The sequence below is a fragment of the Herpailurus yagouaroundi genome, unplaced genomic scaffold (genome assembly GCF_014898765.1).
Source record: "Herpailurus yagouaroundi ecotype Mexico unplaced genomic scaffold, PumYag 206, whole genome shotgun sequence".
In the NCBI taxonomy this organism is placed as follows: Eukaryota; Metazoa; Chordata; class Mammalia; order Carnivora; family Felidae; genus Herpailurus; species Herpailurus yagouaroundi.
The window spans coordinates 7,560,110-7,584,533 of record NW_024412437.1 but is presented as its reverse complement, the minus strand read 5'-3'; the positions used below and the strand labels follow the sequence as shown (position 1 = coordinate 7,584,533).

Sequence of the window (24,424 nt, the reverse complement as noted above, 5' to 3'; positions counted from 1 at the left end):
ACACAATAAATATTATTTCGTTTCCTTTTGGTCCATTAAAAAAAAAGAAGGAAAGAAGGCATTCACAGGGAGATTTTTCCAAGAGCAAGTAAAAAGTACTATCATCTAAGCAATTATTTGGGGGGAGGGGTACTTTGCTTTGATCATGTTTTTTAGATGAGGCTCGTGTGTGCACCTCTAAATTATCTATGTTTTAATTCATTTTTATTTTCTGCAGAATGTGGTGGGGGGTATATTCTCATAATTCCCTCTCCAAACTTGTTTGATCCCTACAATACATCTCTTGCTTCAATCACGTCTAACTACATTCTCATTACATATCAAGAGCTTTCATAACCCCGTGGTACCTGCTACTTTGTATGTGGAGTTCTTTTTTTCCTTTTTCTCTATTTGGTGGCTTCTTCTCATTTTCCAAGACTGGGACCCCATGTCCCTTCCGGTGTCAAGCCTTCTCCAACCCCTCAGGCATAATGTAAGTATCCTCTTTGTTGGCCTGCTGCTTTCCAAGAGCAAATGCAATGCATTAATGCACGGTAATTATTTGTGAATATGGCTGTCTCCTCCCTGGGTGATGAGTCTGTCTGGAGCAGGGGACATTTCTCCTTCTTTAATTCCATCACTGTCTGATGTGGTGCTCCATAAATGCTGATTGATGAGTCCAGGGATGAATGGGGCTTTCAGAGGTTAGGATGAGCCTGAAAAATGGGATTCTCAATCCTCTTTAATGATTTGCCACGGATGAGCATTAGAGCCCAGAGTTATGAAGGCAGTTCACCATATTAGGAATTCTTCAATTAGGAATTCTGCAAGAATTCCTTTCTTAGTAATAAGCATCTTATGTGATATGTAAGGTTGATGTCAGATTTATAATTGGACTTTTTTTGTATTTGGTTGCGTATAACTGATGATGGTGTTGATGATGATGGTGATATGATATAATAACAATGTCAATAGCTGACATTTATTATTTAATGTGTGCTGGGCACTATGGCAAGCAGCTTTATACATATATCTTACTTCCTGCTAACAACACTATGAGTTACAAAATATTATCCTCACATTATTTGTGAGCAAATGGAGCCAGTTTAAGTGACTGGATCCCACAATTAGTGAATAGTATAGTCTAGATGTGATCCTAGGGAGCCTGCTTCCAGAACATTACACAGGTATATTAGCATAAAACAAGCACCATGAGAAACAATCAAGAATCCTGTAACTGTCTTGGGCAGTTGTAGGGATTCAGCCTGTGATTTCTTGCTCTACTAAAATTGGAAAGGCATTGAGGGTTTTCTATTTCCATATTACCTGTAAATGTCCTCCAATCCTCTAAGAGTTCAGAAAGATGTTGATTGCATATCCTGGACCAGTCTGGATCTCAAGACTGAGTGAATCCATTCAGCTGGGATTCTGGTTGTGTATCTAGACTTAGAAGAAATTTTTAGGATTAAGTGGCTTTCTGGAAAATGTTGGCCAAAAACCACATTCACCCCAAATTGCGGTATGAATGAAACACATGGGTTTTCTTTGTGTTTTTTGAATAATTCCAGTGGTGGCTTCAAGCTTCTGTTTCCCTGTATTTGTGTGGAGTCCACCAAAATAGCTTTGTACAAACAACAAAAAGTATGAAAAAGCATATGCACCTTGCCACTGCTTTGCCAATTGGAAAAACTCTTAGGATACATGTACAACAAAAAACAGTGGTTTTGGTATTGACCAGCATTTAAAATGCTAAAGACATTGCTTATTCCAGAGTTCTTCTGTCTTATACTTACTTATTTTTAGTTTTGCATTTGCTCATTAGCTAGTATTTCAAGCATTGCATTTTTTCCCTCAAATAGAAAGTAATTAAATTATATTCTTTAAAGATATTTTAAATTGATGGTCAAATCTGCCACATTCTAATAAGGAGGGGAATAATGTTGGCTTTAAATTGGTAATACGGTATTTTTGTGGTTAACTATTAGAAAATTTCTAATGTATTTATTCACCTTGTATTTTTAAATTATTTCAAGTTTGTGAAAGGCTTAAGGAAATGTTGAACGTGAAGGTAAATCTCTTTTCTATAAGCATCACCAGAACACATTCAAAAATGGTAATCAATGGTCAATAGAATCAATGTCAATTCTATTTTTCTGGGGCATATGAGCTATACCAAACATTTTATCTTTTTTTTTTTCCAATTACTAGCCTTTTTTCAGATGACACCGAAAATGAGACAAGATTTACTATGTTGCAGTACCATGTTTGATCTCAAATATTTTTCTCCTTTTAGTCATAGTAATCTACTTGGATTTAGACAGACTATTGATAAAAAGGAAAGATTTGAACATGACTAGTGGAGAGTAACGGCAGAATTATTAGAAAACATTTGTACGGAAAGGCATTCTCAGTCTTTTCACAAGTACATTGTAAAAAAGTATTGATAACAATTTTAAGGAATGAATCTAATCTTTATCTGATGTAGCTAAAGATCTATCCCTGACTAAACTCTGTCAGAGCCACTTGCTGACGTCAATCTATGCTGAATAACTTGGGCATTTTTACTTATTTAGACATTAAGAATACTTAAAAGATTTAAAAGCATGTATATTCTAAGACTTCAATAAGTTACAGGGGTCTAACGTGACTCAGGAATGTTGGCATACTGAGTCCACTTAAAATGACCAATCCATAGAAGTTAACATCAGAAGACACTTTAGATAAGTAAACTTTTATTTTGTTTTTTGTAGGAAAGCAAATTGAGACTCAAAAGGTTAAATGATCTACAAAGCATAGTAGCAAGTAGTAGATATCATATCAAAATTTCCATGTCTCCAGAACTCAATTGTAACTCTAATATTTTAGAATCCAGGCTATGTAAGGATCATATCTATCTTTTTCTGTGTAATAGCTATATTAGGACCAAGTTTCGAATAAGACTGATATAATTTTAACTGATGAAGGCTTCCATACCATTAATCCAAGAGTAAATAGATAGTAAATGCTACAATAATCAAGTTGGGGTTAATTAGTCCCCAAATATGGTTTGGACAAATCTGATACTGAATGAGGGTAAGTAGAGTGGCTTACATAGGGGAAAAAAACTTAGTGGAAGACATTGCCTATAGGAAATTACAGAGGGGTACCTGGGTGGCTCAGTAGGTTAAGCATCTGACTTCAGCTCAGGTCATGATCTCGTGGTTCATGGGTTCGAGCCCTGCATTGGGCTCTGTGTAGACAGCTTGGAGCCTACAGCCTGCTTCAGATTTGTGTCTCCCTCTGCCCCTCCCCTGCTCATTCTCTCTCTCTCTCTCAAAGATAAATAAACATTAAAAAATTCATTTAAAAAAAGGAAATTACAGAACACTACAAAATAAGTAGAGAAACACACTTGTTACCACTAGAAAATACAAATCATACCTTTAGCCATAGCAGTGTCTAAGTATAGTGTGGCAGATTGTAAAAATGTTCTAATTCTCCATACCTCCCCATATCCACACAGTTTACAATGTGACTTTACAATTTCTTTCATCAAGAGAGGGTCTCCTTTTCCCCATCCCTCGAATCTGGACTCATCTTGCAACTTGTTTTCACCAGTAGGATGTGGCCAAATTGACAATGTGCCATTCTGAACACAGGCTTCAGTGGGCCTTCTCTGTGTCTCTTCTCTCTTAGGACCCTTTCCATCTGCCATGAGAATGAGTTTGTGCTATTCTCTCAAATGATGAGAGACTTTTGGCTGAGCGTCACTTGGCCACCAGATAATGCTTCATAAGACATGTTAAGTGAAACCATCCTAGACCAGCCATCTCCCATTTGGCCCACAAGCGGACTGCAGATGCATAAGCAATCCTGTTGAGAGCAGTCAAACCTGGCCCAGATCAGAACTTCCGAGCTGGTCTGTAGACCTTTAAGCAATAATAGATGCTTACTATTTTAAGTCACTGAGTTTTGGAGTGATTAGACAGTGCGTGGTAATAGATAACTGATATGAAGAGTTAAACATTAAAGGCAAGACAAAAGTCTGAGAAAGACTCAGAAATTCTACACACCACGTATAATATTCAACTTGACTCAGATATGGACAAGGCGATTCTTATTTTCAGTTGTTACTTGGTTTGCTCTATTGACTTGGGATAAACAGGTAATTATCCTTTTCTAAAATTCTTATAAAATATCAGTTAAAATGGGGCTTAGAAGTCACTTAGTCCAACTATTAACTTTATAGGAAAGAAATAAAGGCCGGTTGGGTTTAAAGGAGGAGTCTGCATTTGCTTCTCCTGTTACCGATAGAGCTGGAGCTTAACATTTTTGCTTCTTACATTGGATGCCTTGATTCTGCTCTGAATGAGACATTCATAAAGAAGACAGATATCATGTAAATACTATATTTTATGGAGCTCACAGCTATAGTTCATGGCTGCTTTATCTTTCTGAGAAAGAATTCGATGTCTGATAATCACATTCACCTATTACTGACAGCCAAGTGTCTTCAGTCTTTGTGTGAGGACATCTACTGCATTATGTCTACCTGTATACATTTCTCAAGCTGAGTGTAGGATCGAACAGTGGTTATTGGATAGATGTAGCTTAATAATTTTGGTAGAGAAGGAAAACCTCTTCCATTTAGATCAAGGCCTTATTCACCTTGCCCCCTACATGTTTTACCTTGCGACATCCTCTCTCAGTAAGCAATTTCTTGCAGCATTCAGTGACTGCACATGTGTCTTGAAGTCTCCACACCATGCCTGTGAAACATGGCTCTGAGCAGTTTCCTACTGGGAGTAAACTGTCATTTTTCACCACATTAAATTTTATGTTTCAAGCGAATGGAAAATGGATTTTATTATTTTCTCTCTCTCTTTCTCTCTCTCTCTCTCTCTCTCTCTCTCTCTCTCTTTTGCCACGAATGTTTTATGGCTGCAAAAACAGAATTTGTGGTTTCAACTGTTCAAGTTTGATGCAGAAAGCTATGGAACCTCTTATGTAACCTGATGGCCTGAATAATTAACAAAATATTTTGCTTTCCACCCTTTCTAAGCTTTAGCAGCAGCAAAAAAAATAGTGTATGCAACCTTTTGACCACAAAATAATAATAATGAGAAAGCCCCTTTTTACAAGGCCTGCTCCTACACCTACACTAAAGATGCTATAATTGGGGGAGGCTAGTACTCATGCAGGTGTGCTTGTGCCCCAGCTCTAATCAGGGACTACCTTTTGCAAGGAAGGAAACAGAGTCTATGAGAAGAAAAGCCAGGGCTAAGAGAAAAGAAAAAAACAAATGTGATGGAGACCACTTAGTAGAGATCCAGAGCCATATGGCCTCTTATCCTTTCTGAATCCAGAATTCGTGTCCTGTGGATCCGAAAAAAATATGGAGTACAAAAAGTGTGTGGGTGTGTGTTTCTTTTGGCTTACCCAAAACATTATTTCTCAGTATCTACTGAGAACTGAATGTCCTCCTAGCTTATTCAACATAGTGTCACCCAGATGTATTTTAAATACAGGTGAGCCTCACTTTATGAAATCTGGGCTCTAGAACATTATACTAGTAAATTGAATTCTTACAATGAATTCTGTAATTGTGTACATATGTTCATGTGTATAATACATATAAATTACAGTATGTGTAAGTACAAATGTATGATTATATTTTTTTAACTTCAGAATTTGTTTAAACTCTGTTTGTTTAAAATTGGTTTTATTTTTATTTGTTTAAAGTTTATTTATTTATTTTGAGAGAGAGAGAGGAGTGTGTGTGTGTGTGTGTGTGTGTGTGTGTGTCTGTGTGAGCACACGGTTGTGCACAAGCGGGGGAGGGGCAGAGAGAGAGGGATACAGACAGAATCCCTAGTAGGCTCCCTACCATCAGCGCAGAACCTGATGTGGGGGCTCAAACTCACGAACTATGAGATGACCAGAGCTGAGACCAAGAGTCGGACACCCAACCAACTGCACCATCCAGGCACCCCTAAAACTGGTTTGAATGAGTAGTACTTGTCAATCTGTATTTTTGATGTTTCTTTGCAGTAACTTTTCTTCATGAAGTTAAAGATCCACGTACACCAACATATATATGAACTCTAAAGGGTCCTGCTGTAATGTAAATATCGCTCTCCCATTTTACACTTTCCAAAAGGAAAGAAAAACACTTTTTTTTCATTTCAATTTGGATGATTTTCCCCTTGGTTACATTCATAAATGCCTTTATTAGCACTGTATACTCTTTAGGGGAAGAAAAGCTTATTTTACTTCTAACCAGAAAACACTACTCATTTGCCATTAATTTCCCCACCGTGTTACATAATGTTTCGGGTGTGTGCTAAGTGTAAAATCCATTTGCAAATGTGTTTGCCACATTTATCAGTAGAGCATGAAGTCTATGAGAGCAGGGACACTGTCCTATTCTGAGACTTCAGTCAGTGTTGCTACCATGCTACTGTGCTGAGATGCTGTAGAAATTCAAGAACTGCTGAATGACTGAATTAACCTACCAAGCTCTACTTCTAATAAATGTCATGCAATTAGCAGACACAAGTTCACTTTTCTGACTCAGAGACTGAAGGGCAATAGTGAAGCACTTGCCTTTAAACCTGTCAGATATTGGGGGATACTCAGTTTCAGTAGTAGTAATAACACCAAATTTTAATCCCGAAGATCTCATTACAAGTTATTCAAACTCTCAAAGTCTGTTTCCTGATGAAGTAGGTACTTCGTGGGGTGACGGTCTGTAAAGATGCTATAAGGGAAACAGCTATATAGGATTTGGAATACAACATATACAATGTTATTATAGGAATCATATAAAGCCACTAAATTTGACCTAAACACATTCCTAAAGAGGATTAACGGAAGAACATAAATGATACTACAATTGATAATCACTACCAATGATTTTATTATCATCCAAGACTGTACAAAAGCGGCTCTTTGCAAAGTCTCTGTAGGGTTTTAGTGGCTGTGCTAAGGCTTTTGAGTCTGACAGACATGGTGTGGAATAGCAGCTTCATTAATTCATGAGACACTTAAAACTGAACGAGTTAATACCCCATACCTCCATTTTCCCACCTACAAAGGGATGGGAGTACTCTTTTTTGGAATTCACTAACATATGGAGTGACAGTGTTCATTTTAAACTGTAGTTTTTAGGGGCACCTGGGTGGCTCAGTCGGTTAAGCGTCCGACTTCGGCTCAGGTCATGATCTCGCGGTCTGTGGGTTCGAGCCCCGCATCAGGCTCTGTGCTGACAGCTCAGAGCCTGGAGCCTGTTTCCGATTCTGTGTCTCCCTCTTTCTCTGACCCTCCCTGTTCATGCTCTCTCTCTGTCTCAAAAATAAATAAATGTTAAAAAAAATTAAAAAAAAAAATAAATTGTAGTTTTTAAATTGTGTGATTTTAAATTGTAGGCTCTGGAATCGGATCACCTGGGCTCATACTCTGGCTCTATTATTTACCAGTCAGGTAAACATGAGCAAGTTACCCAACTTGTCAGTGCCTCAGTTTACTTAGGGCAGTTTTGAGGGGACTGCATTAATACAAAAATATTTAGCATTTCCTCAGACATAGTACAGACTAAATAAATTTGAGTCACTCGATATTATTATTGCTATAATTATCACTGATTAAATGGAACTTTTTTATAATACTTTTACTAAGCCATTCAGAGGGGGCAATCCACTTGGAGAAGATGAATACTGGTTATTTGTTTTTAAAGAGATGCTTTGTCATATGTAGAAAAGTATTCGAATGAGGGGAATGGCTTATTTTCATGGCAGTTTCCAGAGGAGAAGACTCTTTCAGTGCTGGGTCGTGCTGTAGCAGACAGGGGAGCTCCAAGAAGGTGGTAGTACTATGCAAGAAGACTCCATTTCTTCTTATTGGATTAGCTCCATGTCCATCAAATGTAAATTCTACTGACTAGCCATCCATGCTGCTTAGTTAATAACAGTCCTTCCATTCAGCATGTATTGGGTTTGGAGGCTGATGGAGTTTCCTTTTCAAATCAACTCTTTTGGAAATCCTTCCTAATGGAACTTTGTTCATATGGCCAGAGAACAATGCAACCAAATAAGCCACCAGCTGGAGTGAAAGAGACGGCAAAGCTAAAAGGCATATCTCATTCTGGGGAAAATTAACCTCCCAATTTTGCTCAGTAATTGATTCCATCTGACTGAGGAGTTTCAGTCTCGATTGTGACTGTCATTTGGATAGCTGGGAAGCAAAAGCCTGTAATTACAGTCAAGCAACCCTGTTATCAGAACCCAGGGAGGGCTTTGTCTCTTCCTACCCTGGGTGATCACAGGTGAGGCTGGCCAGGGGAGGGAGGAAGCAGAGAGGGGAAAGTAGGCCGGTGGATCTTTCTCCATGAGAAAGAGCCCCCCAAGGCAACCTCAGCCATGGAGAAAAGGTCAGAGGTCTTTGAGAGCTCTCAAGTTTTCATGATATGAACATGAAGAAGCGAGAGCTTCCTGCTTGCTGCAAATTCTTCTCTCTGGGGAGATGCTTTGCTTGGAGATAGCTAATAAAGCTCTAGGACTGTTATGATTAACAGGTAGTTGGAGAATCATAACAGTGCTGCCTATAATATGCCATTAGCAGCTGTGTAAATAACTATTATGTCCAGATAGGGTCTGTGAACTGACAATGTAAACGCTGAACTTTTACAGAACACATTAAATAAGAAAAATTAAAAACTGGATTTGTCTTTACCTTCCATATACATGTTAAGTGGATGTTGTTGAAACTTCTAAGCATTGTTGGACTATCATGATTAGACTAAGTGTGATATTTACTGCTTTTTGTCAGTATAGGTATAAGCGCTTATCTTATTAAAGACAGAGATGAGGCTAGGAAAAGCAGAATTAACTGAAAACTGTGTCTAATGGGATGAAGAGGTATGGCTTTGGGTATTTTGTACTAGATCCAGTATCCTTTTAGTAATGGAACTAGGGTCTTGGACTGATAGTTTCAATGTCAAGATTCAAGTACCAGAAAAAAACTGACACACTTTCTTATTTATTCACTTCTTTGGAGTATACTCCAAAGATGTTAGAAAGATTATTGGCACTATTTTTTATACACCTACAAGTAATTCTAGAGAAATTAAAATGATGGCTTCCATAACTTCATACAACTATCATGCCATAAGAAAGAGGTGTCATTGAAGCTACATTTACTACTGTGAAGAGATGGGCTGTGTTGGCAGATGAAATCCTAGCGGCTGGATGATATGTCATTTCCATTTTTAATAATGCTTATACCTAATATTTGTATGCTATTATGGAGTTCACAGAACACATATGTCACTGGCATCATTTAAAGATACTGGATTGAAATTGAAGGATATGGTCAGGTTGATTCCATTAAAATTAACTTATTAATTACCTACCACATGACAAGTATGTCTTTGGTGATCCAAAATATTCACAAATAGCAAAACTTTGCAAGAATATATAAGATTATAGTTTGAGTGTACTCAGAACACTATGATGAAGATAAATGTTTATGGTCATGGAGAGAAGAGAACTTGAGTCCTATCTTGAGGCAATCCCAATTCTGGTCTTCTGAATGTAAATTATATAAGCTATTATCTTTCACTTAAATACAGTTCCAAAATTTTTTTTTAACTTATGATCATTAGTGTACGATGAATAAACTTATGGGAAGGATATAGTGAAATATTTTAATTAATTTTTCCCAGGTAGAAACTTAGGAAAAAATAAGATACTTAGATTCCTTCATACCACCTCTTTAGGAAAATACAAAACTCATGTCAAGGTTTAAAAAAATGAAATAATATTGGGGCACCTGCCTGGCTCTCAGTCAGTTAAGCATCTGATTTCAACTCGAATCATGATCTCATGGTTTGTGAGTTTGAGCCCCGTGTTAGGCTCTGTGCTGAGAGCTCAGAGCCTGGAGCCTGCTTCAGATTCAGTGTGTGTGTCTCTCTCTCAAAAATAAATAAACATTAAAAAAAGTTTTTATAAATGAAATAATAAAATACAGGCCTTTACATTCTTTCTTAGAGAAACAAGAAAATTGCTATTAATCTTAAATTTGGAAGAGTAAACACAATATATGTCTTGTATCAAAACTGAATGTAAAGGTAATGTGCGTGTTAGCTACTATGAACCAACACAAATACCTCTGGTACTAACCTGATTTCTTTTCAGGCTTAATATACTCATATGTTTGGGGGGTGGTAAGAAAGAGCAAGATAATGGCATTTACAACTTGCAGCATTGCTGTACATGTTAAATGAGAATACATACAGTTTGACCTAAAGACCTATGAAATCCAATCATTTCCTTATTTCTTTTTTAGCCACATTGCTACATGTTACAAGAATAGACTATATATTTAACCAATCCAGGACTGCTATTAGGTTGAAACCAACTTTTGCTATTACAAACCATGTTGAATATATTAACCTTCCCCCCTTTCCTGTACTTCCTCATGAGTGCTGTTTTATCTTCTGAAGATAAATGCTGTTGGCCATTGAAGAGGGCCCAGGTAAACAGCCTATATGGCTATTTTCCATTTTACTAAAGGGACTTGGAAGGGAAAGTAAGGCAGAAAGCCCACAGAGTGGACACTAGGGCAATCTAATTACTGAGGTCAGGCAGCACACTGTTGGGACCCCTGGAAGGCTGAGTGGCTGCAGTATGGAAAAATCCCAATTAGATGATTAATTTAGGTTCTGGGTGTGCTTTTTGCCTATGGCCATGGAGTCAGGAAAAGAAACAATTACCTCTCAAATTGCCATGCTGGACCGATTAATTTTTAATTGAGTCTTGTTAAAGGCATGGAAAATTGTGACATATATAACCTGCAGAAATAATCCTGAGCCAGTGGGAGCCACTCTTCTCCCCGCAGGAATCCACAGATTTAACCAGAAAGGAAAGTGATTCAGATAGAGCCTGGAGGCAGGGGTTGGCAGTGATGTGGAGAGGCTTTGGCTACCTTGGAGAGAAATCTGCTCTTCAAAGTAGTGTCAAAGGGACAACTGGTTTTCCTGTTTTCCTCTACCTCCAGGTCACCCCATTGGGCCTTGCCATGCATTGAACCCTTTTTCCTATTACTCGTTGTCTAAAATGATGACGATTCCTTAAATCTCATCATTGTGGGGGATATTTAGATTAGACCGAACCCTGATCCTTCATTTTTCTTTAGCTCTGCATTGTATGAGGAGAAAGAGAGAGAGTGTCTTATCCTCAACAAATACTCAAGTTGGAAATTTTGGTTTAGGTTGAGAAACAAATTGGAGTATTGGAGGAATAGAGTGGGAGCATGAGGTGACTTTAAGAGAATACAGATTTATACCAGGACGAAGAACCTTCACGTGGCATCCTGGAGTATGTGACTTTTGAGACATTGTGGAGGTCGAACTGTTAGTTAACAGGATCTCATCTTCAATCAACATCAATATGCTAAAGATATTTCACTATACCTTTTATAGATGTCAAGCATTCCCGATTCCTTGGGAATCTCAGGAGCTATTCACAGTGTCTGTGAACAGACTCAATAACAAGCCCAAATAAGCTCGAATTATTTACATTGATCTACCGTATACAATTTCATCTAAACCAGTTAGGATTATTTCCTTATTAGGCAATTCCCTCTTAAATCTGATTGGTCTCTTTAACTTGGTATCAAGGAGATACTAGTAAGTGACAAGAGGTATTTTTTTTCTTACTTATATTTCACCCTTCTGAGCCAGAATCGAGCCAATCGTCCAGCAGAAGTTACAGAAGCATTTCAAACAGCCAGAGTTTCAAAGATTAGCCCGTACAGAATGACTGAAATGTTAACAGTGATAAAGCGCTGGTTGTGGTAAATTCGATTACTGTTTGACAGTACTCCCTTCTCTCACTTCCATGGGGGTAATGCACTTTCAAGGAAATTAATTGGAGACGTGGCCATTAGACTTTTCAGCTTCATGATAGGGAGACAGTGTACCTCCCCATCCTTCCATCGGAGCGTACAGTCATTGTCCTGTACGCGTTAATAGAAATCCATGCTACGTAAGGATTAATAGAAATGACAGGGTTCACTTACGTGGTTGGGGTTTGTTCTCTTGTCCCTCATGTTGTTGCCATGAGATGATCATGCCCTGGCTAGACACCTGGTCCACGTAGACACAGGGAGAGGATCCAGAGTTAAGCTTCATCTTGGGCTGTTGAGTTGAGCTTAGCCTTGAGCCCGGCCGGGATATTCAACTCCCAACCTACCTGCAGATGCATTATCAAGTATAAATATTTACCAACATACACCATTAAGCTTTTGTGGTAGTTTGCAGGAATAGACAACCGATACACTAATGAAAATAGTGTGGGTTGTATGACCATTGAGCAACCCACGTTAGCATTCATCGCAGGTTTTATAGGCAAATAATACAAGTTTTAGTCATTTAAAGAGAATATCCGCATTTGTGTTTTCTTCGAGATGGTCTGCTTGAAGCCAGGGCTTGCCTTGTGTCCTTGGACAAGTCACTTGGGCCTTTTTATGTCTGTTTCTCCATTGGAGGAAAAAAGATATTACTTGCCACCTACCTTTCCCCAGGGGTCATAAATTAACAGTTGAAAAACTCTTTGAGATCTCCCATGAAAGGTGCAATTTGAGCAGAAGCATGCCTATTATTTATTTTTATTATCCATTTTAAAATTGAATACTTAGAGCAAATAGATTTTCCAGCCACCAAAAAGGAAGTCTCTTCTATGCCACAACATATTATGTATTGGGCACTCTCCAACTATAGACTATATTTCCCATTTATAGCACTAATTTAGATGTTTATGGGTCTGTAAATGTATTCCATTTCTCCTGGGGCTTCTGAATACCTATAAGAGTCTAATATTTTGGAACACTAAATGATTCTTTGGGCAAAGTATAAAATAGGGGAACAAGAAAGGCAGGGAAAGGATTACATAAAAAGGGAGACACTTTTTACAAAATAAAATAATTTTAAACTCCCAGAATTACTCTGCAGCATAGTCCAATTTGTGATTACTGTCTCTCCCTCATGTTACAAATTATCACTTTTATATTGAGCTTCTACTGAGTGTTCAACACAAAACTATTTGCAGAAGAGAATATAACCGTGTTAATAGCGCACATCTGTACCAGACTTCACTCTGGGCCAGGCGCTGTGCTGGGTGCCTTTTAATAAGTATCCCATGTATTACTCCCCACAATGTAAGGAAAGATGCACTGTTATAATCCTCACTGTAGACAGTACAAGTGGTACAAGTGAATCACTTGCCCAAGATCACACAGAGGTGGAATCATGGACTGAATCTAGGCTCTCCTTTTATGAAGTGAGTCCAAGCTCTTCACCATCATGTGGTTCTTATTCACAACTTTTAGGGGTAATGAGACCAATGTAAAAAGAGCTTAAGATATTTTAGCATCCATAATGGAAATCTCTGTGATGCCCTCAATGTGACTGCAGTGAAAGAGCTGGTATGTAAGGATATGGAAACCAAAGCCTGGTGTGACATTTCCAGTTTGTCTGCAGCTCGTGTTTATTTTTGCAATCCCTGTTCCAAAACTGATGTAGATAATCAAGTTTTCAGTCAAAACACTAATTAAAATAGCCCTTTCCTGATGGGCTATATGGAACTTTCTATGCAATAGAATGGTTACTTAACTATTGTTCTCACTCATAAAGACTTGACTTTTGTAATTTCAAAGATAGCATTATGAAGACTAGTAGGATGAACAAACATACATGAAGGCAAAGTTTGGAATCAGAGGAGAAACCACGGATGAGGGACTCTTTCTAACTTGGGATTCCTGTATGGGGCCCCGGTCTATGTCAAGCTGTAGAAGCCAGTCTCTTTTTAGGAACCGGAAAATTCAAATGGCATTTCCAAAAACACCTCCATGTTGCTGAAACCCCCACGTGGAGGAGTAATGTTTTCGTCACTCTCATCTACCTTATAAAATTTTAGACTTGTCAGGGAGAAGAGGTTGCTTCTAGTCACTGAGGTTCCAACATAGTCATGAATAATTCTGAACTTGGCTCCCTTAACAATATGCCCTGGGGGCTCATGCCATTGTTAACTACTCTTCTAGTTTTCAGGGACTGGGCTGAAGCCAAGAGGCTCCGGCTTCCTAGTGGGGTGTGAAATTCCAGCTTTGTCAGTAGTTAGATTGGTATGTACCACGTCACCTTGAAAAAGGGAAAATCATTTTGAGGAGACATTTTAAACTCTCCAATCAATCAGCCATGTATTAGTTACCGTCTCTACACAACGATATGGAAAGAAATAGGGGCCTCTACCTCTCCCTCAGGTTGATCTTAACATTCAAGGCAGTCAAAGCAGGATAAGCTGTGCCCGGACTTGGGTTTGCAGAGCAGTCTGAGAGGGGGATGGGAGCTGGTACTGACTCTGTTCTTGATCTTAATCCTGTTTCGGCCACTCTCTGGCTATGTGATTTTGGGCAAGTTATTCAACTTCTCAGAGATTCAGTTTCCTCAGCTATATAACCTGAGAATAATACCTAAGTCTGCTTTTTGTGGTGGATATAATAAAGTCATTGACCACACAGGAAGTAGACAATATATACTACCTACCTACCTACCTACCTATCTATCTACCTACCTACCTACCTATTTACCTACCTATCTACCTACCTACCTACCTACCTACCTACCTACCTACCTACTTACTTACCTACTTAGCCATCCATCCATCTGCATGCTGTGCTCATCAACCTTGTATCAAAAGAAGTGCTTGAAGAGGGTTGTAGTTAAACTGGGAGAGAGAAATATACTACTTGATGAAGTTGCTCAACCCATCACAGAGAACCTCCATGTTTATCAATTCTTTCAAACATTAAGGAAAACATGATTTTAACATAACTCTGTATAAGGCAGAATATCTTTTGAGAGTCTAGAGGGGTGTGTGTGTGTGTGTGTGTGTGTGTGTGTGTGTGTGTGTTTAATGGCTTTGATTCTCTCAACTCCTTTTGCTAGCTGAATCTTAACCGGAGAAAGAAAATTTTAAATCATTCAATGACCCATTCAGTGCAAGAATTCTCCCTGCATTGCCCCTGGCAGGTTGTGATCCAGCCTTCACTGAACCCAATGGGGAATTTAATATCTATCATGCATGAGAACCTTATGGCCAGCTTCAAGCATTATAAATTCTTCCCTGTGCTAAGCCCACATCTCCTATAGTCTCTGCCTTTTAGCTGTCTCCATTTTGTGCTCTATGGCCACAAAGAACCAGTTACTTCCCTAAAGAAAATCCAACATCTTGTAACTAAGGGCTAATGTGGCTCTTAAGAAAGAGGACTTATTTATGTTTCTGTAGAAAATAATAATGGTACTTATCCAGATTTCTTTACCAGACACCTTAGTAAATTGTGCCTTCCAAGGGCAGACAGCTAAATCTTTTGGTGGGTGCCAGGTTGCGCTGGTGCCACATTGAAAACCACATGCTTCACTAAAGGGGTGATCTAATGAGTTTATTTCTCTGCCCGGGTTCCAGCGACAGGGCTATTTGAGTGACTTCATTGCAATCAGTATTGCTGACTAATGCCTGTATCAACACCTACCGCCGCCACCGCGGGCACTTCAGTGATTTTACGTTTAGTTTGATTTCTCCAGACAGAACTTTTCCACATCATTGGAACTAATTGAGGTAATGGAGAAATTATTCTGGTGCCAGAACACTCTTACTTTCTTTCGCCCACTTCCCCCCTTGGTATTGAAAGACAACAATGTGCACAGTCTCTCAGTGTTTCTTTACAGCAAGAGGGGGAAGCTTGATCATGTCACCGTTACGCTGAGCCCACGCTTGGACAATTAAGGCTGGAAAACATATTCTAACCTCCGTCTTTCTCTGCTTCCCAAGGCTGTGGCTGCACGGTCCAGCACTGTCTTCGTGCCATGCTCCTGAGCTGCTTCTCAGTGAGGATTCAGGAATCCTTGCTGTTGTTCTCCAGACTGACCACAAGACATCTTCTAATAGTCACTAAAACAATTAGCAGACAGAAACAAACATTTATGAGAATGTATTCCACCTTAATTACATGCATTGTCTGCCAGTGTTTATAGCGTCTCAGAGGGAGTTTGGAGGGAAGACGGAGCTGGCTGAATATGGTTTTGATTACAGGGATTTGTATCGAAGGTGGAATGGTGCCTTTTACTGACTCCCCCCCCCCCCGCCCCTCCCCAAGTGGCTTTGCATCCCTCACTCAAGAAGGTTGAATGAATCATTCCCTAGACAGCATGGCATACTGCAGAGTCCCTGGTATTGCCTTGTGTCAATAGTTAGGGGCTTAGTAAGCATTGGAGGTTGAATTTTGGTAGACTACAGCGAGCTTCTCCACTGCCTGGTTTGGGTTTAAGGGGCCATGCCACAGTGTGAGAGGGTAGGATAGCCTCTCAACAGATCAGAGGCCTCTGCTTGGCACAAGAAATGTTGGTTCATCAGCAGGGAGGAAGCGCAATTAAAGATGAGTGGGAACACTTACAAGTCTATTTGAGGTTGGAGGGAAGAATCTAATACATTCTCAATAATAATTACTTTAATAATAATAGTTAGTTTGCATATTATACCACGTTCCGTTTCTGCGTTTTCCTTCTCTCTCCGGTTGCTAATCTTGCAACCTCTCCTTTATTGATCTGTTCACCCAGACTGGGTAGCAGAAATGATGAGATTTGAGCAACTGGTTGCAAATTTATCTGTGTTACTACCAGTTAGCAACTCTGGTCAGCATTTGGTTAGAAGTGGCTACTTGAGCTCAGAGCTGAAATGGGTGTTTTACATTACTTGCGGATTTTATTTCTCCACATCACCTCTGACCCCTTTTGCAAAGTTAATTGAGGGTTGGCCTTTTTCAAATTGACTGCAGGAAATTGACCTTTGTGTTCACGCTATGTTAGGAAAGGCCTGGATGAAGAGCAAATCAAGAGGGAAACTGGCAGTGATCTGGCCCTTACAGTCATGCTCCGGCACTCTGTGAAATAATCACAAATTCCTTGGTGCAATCACGTAGGCCATGGTACCTACAAGATTGTTTCCCTGCAGAATCAAACCATAAATCAGAAATTCCCATTTTAATTTACAGCATACTCTGATGGCTCAAAAATTTAACAGTCTAAAAGTCTCTTTTAAATTAATGTCTACTATGTTTATTCTTCTTTAGCTGAAGCCTGTTTGCTCATTTTTTAATTATATTTTTTATTTTTTAAATTTTACATCCAAATTAGTTAGCATATAGTGCAACAATGATTTCAGGAGTAGATTCCTTAATGCCCCTTACTAATGTAGCCCATCCCCCTCCCACAACCCCTCCAGTAACCCACAGTTTGTTCTCCGTATTTATGAGTCTCCCTGTTTTGTCCTCCTCCCTGTTTTTATATTATTTTTGTTTCCCTTCCCTTATGTTCATCTGTTCTGTGTCTTAAAGTCCTCATATGAGTGAAGTCATGATATTTGTCTTTCTCTAATTTCACTTAGCACAATACCCTACAGTTCCATCCACGTAGTTGTAAATGGCAAGATTTCATTCTTTTTGATTGCCGAGTAGTACTCCATTTCATATATATATATATATATATATATATATATATCACATCTTCTTTATCCATTCATCCCTCGATGGACATTTGGGCTCTTTCCATACTTTGGCTATTGTTGATAGTGGTGCTATAAACATTGGGGTGCATATGTCCCTTCGAAACAGCACACCTGTATCCCTTGGATAAATACCTAGTAGTGCAATTGCTGGGTTGTAGGGTAGTTCTATTTTTAATTTTTTGAGGAACCTCCATACTGTTCTCCAGAGTGGCTGTACCAGCTTGCATTGCCATTCTCATGTTTAATCACTGGTAGAGATAGCTGCTTGAGGCCACTTATATAGAAACCTAACTCTAGGGACTATCAGTCAGGCAAGTGTATCTGTTCCTTGGGGAAGAAGGAAGGGCGATGAGGAAAAAAAAATGCATGCATTTTGACCTTGACAATCCTAGGTTCAAAATGTGACTCTGCCACTCATTCTCTGACTTATTTTAAGAAAAGGATGTAAACCCCTGAATCTTAATGCTTCATCTGTAAAATGATGAAATTTGCAAGAAATAAGAGTATGTGAGGATTAAATGAGTATTTTCAGAACTCAGCACCTAGATGCTTAGTACCTGCACTCATTTTTTTCCATGTTGTGTGCCTCTTCTGTGCACTGGGGATCAAGTAACAAAGGGAATAGACAATGGCCTACCCTCATGAAGATTATGCTCTTTGAGGGATGATTATTTCCTTACACTTCTGGGGACAATGAAGAATCCCGGTTAAATCAGCAATGTGTGAAATCCAATAGGAAATGGATTGTTATTTTTAACTAGAAAACCAGCATGTTAGGGGAACCTGGGTAGCTCAGTCGGTTAAGTGTCCAACTTCAGCTCAGGTCATGATCTTACAGATCATGGGTTTGAGCCCCACATTGGGCTCTGAGCTGTCAGCTCAGAGCCTGGAGCCTGCTTCGGATTCTGTGTCTCCCTCTCTCTCTGACCCTCCCCTGCTTATGCTCTGTCTCTCTGTCTCTCAAAAAATAAATAAACGTTAAAAAGTTTAAAAAAAAAAAAGCCAGCATGTTAAATGGCCTCCTAAATCTCACAGCTGGATTAAATAATCCTGGGTCAGATTCTAGATTTCATGGTCTGGTGGTAAGGTCAGGCTGAGCTTGCAGACAGGGTGTCTGATTCGTTGCTTGATCCCAGACAAGTACTCTATATCTATGTCTTGATTTGTGTTTGTTTTATTTGTTTTACATGTAAAATTGGTGTAACGATCCTTTTTTTAACCTCATAATAATACAAATGTAAAACCAGATAAAATATGTGAAGGTCGCATACATAAAATATATTCTTAAGTTCATTCTGATTTTATTAGCCAACCAAGGTGTAGAGGCTCTCCATTCCAGCAACTTGATTATATTGACAAATTATTCAAAACAAAACAAAACAAACAAAACACACAAGGCAGTCCTGGAGGAGTCTACAAATTTAAATACAGCGACCCCAAAATAGATCCTGGACAGAGATAGCATGAGTGGTTTCACATTAAAAGCACCTGTGGAGGGGAGGCAGGGGAAGAGAATTAGGCATAAAGCCTCGGAGAGATCACTAACTCCATAATGGACACAGGGGATGCCTCAGAGACACAAGGGGAAACCTAGACCTGGGTTCAAATCTCAGCTCTTTCACTTTCTGTTGTATCAGTGGTGTGTAACAAAATGCCCCAACCTAAGTGTCTTAAAGCAACAACCATTACATACGGGTCAGCTGGGCAGTTCTGCTGATTTGGGCCAGTTCACCCGATCTTGGCTGGGTTTACTCAGGAGTCTTGTTGTCAGCTTACAGGTTAGCCAGGGTCATGCTTGTCTAGGATGGCCTTGTTCCCATGTCTGATGTTTAACAGCTGGTTGTCTGTTGGCTGGGGTGATGGGTGTGGCTGGCACACTGTTTCTCATCATCTAGCATTCTAGTCTGGCCTTATTGGCAAGGTAGAGGTAGAGAGAGGAGAGGTGTCCAACAGATCTCAAAGCCCAAGCTCTGAACTGGGACCACATCACATCTTCCGTCTTCTCTCAGCTGAAAAAGTCAGAAGGCTAGCTGAAATTCAAGAGGCAGGGGAACAGACTCAACTTCTTAGTGAGAGGAGCTTAAAAGTCACATTGCAAAGGCTGTGGGTATAGGGAAGTGTAGAGAATTGGGTTTTGTAATCTAACACACTAGTCTGTGCACTTAGACTGGTTCCTTCCTTTTTCTGAGGATAGCAAGTACCTCACAGGACTGCCATGAGGATTAGAAACACATGTAAAACCCTAGATATTATGTAAAATCTACGGGTAGATACCACAAATGGTAGCCATGATTATTTTCCTCTTTACTTTTAGTTACACAAAAGTATAATTTTTGTATCATCGTTTTTGGTAATATACATTTTTGGTAATATATATCATCACAGAACAATTTAAAACATATATGAAATAATGTTTATATGGTTTATAATATAAAGCAAAATACATATAAAAATAAAAAATAATTTTAAAATCACTGAAATCTCATTATCCAGCTCTAAGCACTATAAACATGTAGGAAACGTGGAAATTTCTCATAATCTACCATTATCCACATTGGCTTGACTGGATTGGTCTCACTTCATTTGACATTGGTAGGTTAGGCGGTCTTTCCCTATAACTTGCAGGTAACTACAACGTCTAAAACTAGACTCTTGATCTGCCTGTCTACCCCTTTCCTAAGCCATGTCTACTACCCACTCATCTACTACAAGCTTCCTCTATCCATTATTTGGCATGTTGCCTGTTAATGGACCCACCTTTACCTGTAATTCAGGTCTATCTGACCCCCCAGGTTCCAGTCGCTTTCCCTCGGATCCACTCTGTGGGCTGGTGCCAGAGTACACTTCAGTCCTGCTGTTCAAATCTTTCAGGTACTTCCAGTCACCTCTGGGGAGAGAGATCCAGATTCCGTAGCGTGAGCAGTAAGGCTCCTTGTTGTTTTCTCCACCTATTCCTTTCCAGTCTTACTTTTATCTTCTGACTCTAAGCTTTACATTCTTTTCATCCCAAAGTGTGCAGAGCTTCTGAAACACTGTGATCTTTGCACATCCTGTGTTTTCTGCTTGCCTTCAGCCTCATCTTCATAGCCAAACCCCTTCTCGTTTAGCTGGATCGTCATGTTATCTGTTATGCATAAGCCTCAATGTGTGAGCCACACAGCCTTCTCTGATATGCACCAAATCTCTGATAGCATTTCTCACATGGAATTATTGGTTTATATGTATATTTCTACTACCAGACCCTGCATTTACTAAGTGGGGGGAAAGTCACGATGATTCAGTCACTAGGCAAACATTTGCCAAGCACATGGGCATAGCATTTGAGTTTGGAAATAAAATGAATGAGTGAGTGGTTGAACAACCTGCAGATCCTCCCATTCAGGCTCTCAGGGCTTCTACTAGTGGAACAGAGGACAAGGGTTAAAATGGCTGTTTGAGGCCACAGAACAGAAGGAAGTTCGTTGTCCCACATGGACATAATGATCCCTTTTCCTCATGATACTTTTCTGCCCACGGGTTTTTAGAGAACATAAATTGGGAGCTCAGCTAATTCATTCCTTGTCTCAGCAAGGAATCACCAAATACAAAATCAGATCTGAGGAATGGAAAATATTCCCAGGGAGCCATGTACTCAGTCAGTGTCACATAGAATCCACTGTGATTAAGTCTGATGACTTACCCTAGATGCACATTGTGAATGAAAATAGGGAAAAATTCTGGTAAAGAAACGCTGATTAAAATATTCACCTCCTTTGAAAATAAACAGATTTGAAAGAATAGGTAACATTCAATGCTGGCAAGGCCGCTGTCAGGACTATTATTTTATAAACTATTTGGAAGTGTAAACAGTGCACTTTGGCAATATGTATTAGTATTTTTAAGTGTTTTATAATTCAACAATCAATATCTGAGATCCTTTAATAAAGAATCTGTCTACAAAGATGTGGACAGCAATGTATGCTCAAATTGCTCACCTATGTGAAATTATACAATGGATTTTAGTTGTCATCAAAATAGGAAAAGATTCATGACGTTTTAAGTAAAACTAGTACACAAAAATATATATGCATATGTATGATGTATGTATATCTGTATATCTAGACCTATGTAGATATCTATATTGCTATCTATTGAGAGAAAAAATGAAACAGAAAGAAAAATTAATTTCTTAGCAGTACTTATACGACTTGAGTAATCATATATATCTTTTGTATTTTCTAAATGTCTTGCATAGAGAATGTATTATTTGAATGTTAGAAAATAGCCAGTAATTCGTGTAAAAGGCAATTGAAGAAAACCCCATCATTATGTGCAAACTAATACGTTCTGTTTTCCCCCTGAGACGTAGGGACTATAGGACTACACTTATACATTTATTAACGTGGCTACATTTATGCACAAGAAGTTGCTAAATGGCCTTTTGGATACTTTTTATTTAGGAAAAACAACATTGCTACTGCCGCCTTGCACGGAGAAACTCCAGACAAGAATTAAAAAAAAAAAAAAAAAAGCAAGTATTAGAAACAAACAATATAGTTTTCTTTTAGAAACAAAACCTGTGTTTAGAATCCAAAAGTAATGTAATCGCTCTGGAAACTATTATCGTAAGTAATTCCATGTCGATTAGTTCATGCTCCCATGTCTCCAAGACATGTAAAGTCTAGAAGAAACAAAGGTTTGGACAGGAGTGAAATTAATCTTAGATTCTCAGCCCCATCCATGTCTCTGGGTAAGTCATGAGTGAGCAGTGACAGAAAATTTCTGATAGCCTCAAACTTTTCTTAAATGTAGACTTTTTTCACGACTTCTGGGTTCTCCCACCCTTATTTTGACTTCCCAATTGTTCCTATTTTGGAACATACTACATTTGGAGGAGTTGCCTCTTGGTCAGAATCCACTCTGTTTTCCATTTTCTTAATAATGTGCCTTCCTCCTAAGGCTCATTTGAAACCCTCAGGCTCCATTGTGTCTCAGGAAGGAACTGGGTGCCTGTGAGGTGAATCAAGGGAGAGAAAGCAAAGTTCAAGTTGTCTGCATGCCAGCTCCTCCCTGTGGGGCCTCCCGGCCTTGGTGGCCATCCAGATGGAGCGTCCCTTGGGCACTCTTTCATTTCTCTGAGCAGAGATACAGAACAATGGGATACGTGACCAGTATACTACTGCAGCCTCTTGCTCTCCTGGTGGGGTGTTCCTTCATGGCCCTACAACATATACAAAATAATGATAGTTGGGGTTCCTGGGTGGTTTAGGTCATGATCTCGCAGTTCATGGATTCGAGCCCCACATCAGGCTCTGTGCTGACAGCTCAGAGCCTGGAGCCTGCTTTGGATTCTGTGTCTCCCTCGCTCTCTGCCCCTCCCCCGCGCTTGCTCTCTCTCTCTCTCTCTCTCTCTCTCTCTCAAAAATAAACGTTAAAAAATAATAAAAAAATAAATGATAGCCTTCATTGTATTGCCTGGGACATATGTTGTTCCCAAGTCTGGTTCTTACACAATTAGTTGTCACTTTTTACTTTGGTTGAGCTGGAACCAACGTGACCGCTGAAGACAATATGGAGTTTGGATCCAAGCAGACCTGGGTGGGAGATGTTAACCCTGCCTCTTCATAGCCAGGGGATTCTGGGCATTCTATAAAGTAGGAATAAAAATACCCGTCTGCTGTGGTGTTCCTGGTTATTCAAGCTAAGGTAGTTTATCTACGCACAAAGTTCCAGGAGCAGGACTCCAGTGAGGCTGAAATGCTGGAAGGTACACTGAGTTTCCATAAACCTTTCTCTCCTAAGTGGACGGAGACCTCAGGATACATGTCACTTTTTGATCTCCTCTTGGTTTCTTATCAAAAACTTGGTGGCAGTTTTTGGAGACTTTACAGGCATCATCTTAGTGGGGTAGAACAGTAGGGGGCTTGTCAGAAAGTTGGTGAGAACACTCTTTTACATGGTACGTCACAGAGCTACTAAAATATAAGCGAGTTTCCCTAACTTGTGCTTCAGGCAACATGTCCTTCTTCTATTCTTTTTATATGGGGCAGATAGGTGGCTCATGATGAATGTCCGAGGTTTGAATTCTTTCTCCTTTTGCTATAGACGTTTGGATTTCTGTTTCCATAAGGATGTCTGGACACACCTGCTGCTCTGATGGGGCTCCTGCCTCCTGTCATCCCTTGAAGAGGAACCCTCCACCCAGTCGCCAGCTCCCTTTCCTCATCTGCCAACCCAATCTGACCTGGCAAAATGATGGGGATGGAGTAGAATGAATTCACTCATCAACTTTACATATATTTTATTTAAAAGTTTTTTTTTTATTGTTTATTTATTTTTGAGAGAGAGAGAGAGAGAGAGAGAGAGAGAGAGAGAGAGAGAGAGAGAATGAGTGGGGGAGGGGCAGAGAGAGAGGGACACACAGAATCTGAAGCAGGCTCTAGGCTCTGAGCCGTCCGTCAGCATAGAGCCCGACGCAGGGGCTCAAACCTGCAAACCCTGAGATCATGACCTGAGCCAAAGTCGGACGCTTAACTGACTGAGCCACCCAGGCGCTCCAACTTTAACAATATTTTAAAGGTTCCATGAGAAAAAATACATAAAGAACTTATGTAACAAAAATACATAAAGGGATATGATATGAGCCTACTCAGTGCTCTTTCTCTTTAACTTTCATACCCTGTATCCTTAGTTCAGGTGGCAAAGAATCACACTTAGGAGGGGAACACACAATAATAAAACAATGACTAACATTAAAAAACTTTTCCTCGAGTCCCCTAAGTTTTCACAGTAACTTTTGCTGGTATGTAGAAGGCATCAGAAGTAGGTCTGACCTGTGGGAAGACTGCTGTCTTTGGCCTCCCCCCCACCCA

At 39.5% G+C, this 24,424-nt stretch overlaps 1 long non-coding RNA gene across 1 annotated transcript; it reads right to left on the bottom strand.

The window, feature by feature from the left end:
• Window positions 1-343: 343 nt before the first annotated feature.
• On the bottom strand, window positions 344-19,582 carry LOC121015224 (uncharacterized). The gene is made up of 5 exons (XR_005783707.1): window positions 19,267-19,582; window positions 15,819-15,962; window positions 12,037-12,209; window positions 1,306-1,419; window positions 344-496 (listed from the first exon to the last, which is right to left on the bottom strand). It is a non-coding gene; the product is annotated as an uncharacterized LOC121015224 (long non-coding RNA).
• Between the last annotated feature and the right edge of the window lie 4,842 nt (window positions 19,583-24,424).